Source organism: Myotis brandtii, unplaced genomic scaffold (assembly GCF_000412655.1).
Source record: "Myotis brandtii unplaced genomic scaffold, ASM41265v1 scaffold151, whole genome shotgun sequence".
NCBI lineage: Eukaryota > Metazoa > Chordata > Mammalia > Chiroptera > Vespertilionidae > Myotis > Myotis brandtii.
Genome location: NW_005355461.1, coordinates 2,036,852 through 2,040,136, shown reverse-complemented (window position 1 = coordinate 2,040,136; position 3,285 = coordinate 2,036,852).

The window sequence follows — 3,285 nt, the reverse complement described above, 5'->3', positions numbered from 1 at the left end:
TACTTATAGCGAGAGTAAAATACCAGGTACATATTGAACTTTAAAATAACTTCAACAGAGCCCAGCCAGCGTGGCTCAGTGGTTGAGTACCTACCTATGAACCAGGAGGTCACGGTTTAATTCCCAGTCAGGGCACATACCTGGGTTGCGGGCTCAATCCCCACTGTGCAGGAGGCAGCCGATCAATGATTCTTTCTCATCACTGATGTTTCTCTTTCTCCCCCTTTCCCTTCCTCTCTGAAATCAATAAAAATATTTTTTAAGTTTAAAAAAATAAAATAACTTCAACAGAATGTATACCAACTACAAATTTAAACAAAAATGTATGATACAGTGTTATCAGGGAGATAGATGTCCTCCCATCACTTTTCCTATGCCACACCTCTAAGTCTTACCTGAAGATTATCTTTAGGTTCTTTATTCCCTCAGGGGGAATCCTACCCTGACTTGTCAATCTACATGCAGCATCCCCATATATGCCTCCATCATATAAAAACCTGCAGTTCCCACATCACAGCTCCCTTCTCAGCACATCCTACGTTCCTGTTTAATGTCTGGAACCCCCACAGATATTCGTTAAGCAAAATCCTCTCTGGATGGATCCATAGTCACATTTTAATTATTAACATTTGATTATGTACCTATCATTTTTGTTGGATCAAATTGTTAAAGTTTAAAAGTCAGTCACATATACCAACCAACATGTGTTTTGGTTATTTCCTCATATCAATATTTAGAAAAGTCATGGTAATTTTAAGACAAATCACAAATGATTAGGAAGATAAATCTAATGCGAGAAGAAAACTTGTAATTGGCCCTCAGTCTGCTCAGACCCAAGTTTTCTCATTGCTCCAACTCAAGTCCTTTTCAATTCTAGTATACCATGATTCTTTGCTATGCAGCTCCGCCTAATTAGCTTCTATAGAGTCCTATGGGATAACCCCACCATCACCAGAGCCTAGATTTCTCAGAGTCTGAAACAGAACATATAAATAGATCACTGAATTACAATATGACACTGTAGATTATTTCTTAAACAAGGGGGGGTACAGTATTAAAAAACAACAGGAGAATCAGGTGTGATTACATTTGTCTATACGGGTCAGAAAAACTTCTGAAAAGAAGTAAGATTTGAACAGTGTTTTTGTTTAAGTAAAAGTTGCATTGACTGTGTGTTTATTGATTTATTTTGCTTTTTAGATAAAGAGGAAGGGAGACGGAAAGAGATAGAAACATGATCATGATTGGCTGCCTCCTGAACGCCCCCTACTGAGTATCAAGCCTGCAACCCAGGCATGAGCCCTAACTGGGAATTGAACCCATGACTTCTTGGTGCATAGCATGCTGCTCAACCAACTAAGCCACAATGGTCCAGCTCCAGTGCTTTCTTTACAACCTATGTATTCCTAAACTCCAGTTTCTGCCTAGATGACTAGCTTGCAGTTTAATATCGGTGGCTCACAGGTAATGAGTGTCCTTCCCCAGACTAAGTAATTCCACCCAGAGGCAGTCTGGGTTGACAGCCTTTAACTAGAGCCCATCCACTTGGTCACAGTGGGTCTTGGGCCATGATCTGAGTCTGTCCATGTGATGATTCATCTGCCCACTTCCTCTTTCCATCTGGCTTCCTTTGGTTCGCCATACAGCAATTACAGCATCATGCTTGGGAAAAAGCACTGATTGATCAAAATATACCAATTTTAATCACCAGAACTATAAATAATTTTAGTTAAAGCAATATGACCAAATATCCCTATAAGAAATACCAACCCAAAGGAATTGCATGCCTAGCAAAACCCTTTTCTAGCCCTGGTTGATGGATCACATCAATTAAGCAATAGCCCCTTACAATAAAATTAAAGTACTGAACAAATATAGGAACTGCATATTAACTGCCATAGAATATTAGAGCCATGTTCTTGTCTTGAGTTCTTTTTCCCCTGGTTAATACTACCACACCGTTAACCCATAGTTAAGCTCTCATAACTCCACAGTTTGCTATTCTCTTTCTTTAGGTTCTACTAGTGTTAAACTTGTAATTACATGGCATCTTTTTATTTTGTTCTTTCACTCTTTAATAGATAACCTCTCTCATGCAATTTTTTTCTATGCCTCAAAATGATAAATATCATGGGTATACCACAATAGAAAAATATCACTCCAGTGTCTATGATCTTTGTACCATTGGGTAATATAAGATTTGTGTATGTACAATTTTCACAGCTTCTGAAAGTTTTCAAAAACAGTTATCAAGGTACTTGAATAGACTCAACTGTTATAGCACCTGTATGTTCCTCAAATATATTGAGGCTCTTTTCCCAAGGCATATTTCCATGCACCAGAGGTAATAATAATCTATGCAAGCTAAACCAGGGTTTTTATATACATTATTTCATTTAATCCATGTAACAGCCCTGAAAGGTAACTATTAGTATTTCTATGTTTACCAGTTATAAGCTGGAGGGTCAAAAAGCTTCTGTTCCTCTAAGTTCTCATGGAAATATTTAGTTGGTTTTTGAGTCCACCACAGGCTCTCTGCCCCAAACCATACACCTTTCTTAGTCTTAACCACTAGGCTTCTCTTCCTCCTGCAAGTTGAGTGTGTCATAAAACTGGCATTCAACTTGTCAATACACTTTGGATTTTCCATGATATTCTGGAGTTATTCTGCATGTAACTGGTCAGGTCTAACAGAAAATTAAGAAAAATAAAACCTCTCAAAATGAATATGTCAGACAGATGGAGAAAAAGAATTTTACAGCAAAATGAGGGTAAGTTTCTATATTGTAAATACTTACTTTAGTTGTCTTAGGCACAATTATTGGGCTAACCCTAAACATTGCCTTATATTGTGAGAATTTTCCCACCAAAGACATAATAGGCCTTTCCAAGGGGGGTGGGGAACCACAGGGGAATTTATAATAATGATGGTATCTAATTTTTTTTAAATCTGTCAATGCATCCATTTCTCTTTATCTTTACCACCCCCTCCCTAATCCTGTGTCCTCACAGCTTGCCTGGACTATGGAAATCACCTTGGCATCGTTTACTACCACATATTCTGGGCTCCTCCAACCGTTTACACACTGTAAGCCAAATGACCTTTCATGCAAAACTGGTGATATCCCCCTCTGACTCCAGCTTCATTCTCCAAAAGCTCTTCATGACTTCCATCACTGTGAGTAAAGACCAGAATCCCTAACATAATCTGTCACTGCATTATTATTTGCCCTGGCCTCTATCTCTAACTTCATCTGACGCTTACTCCCTTCACTTACATGCTTC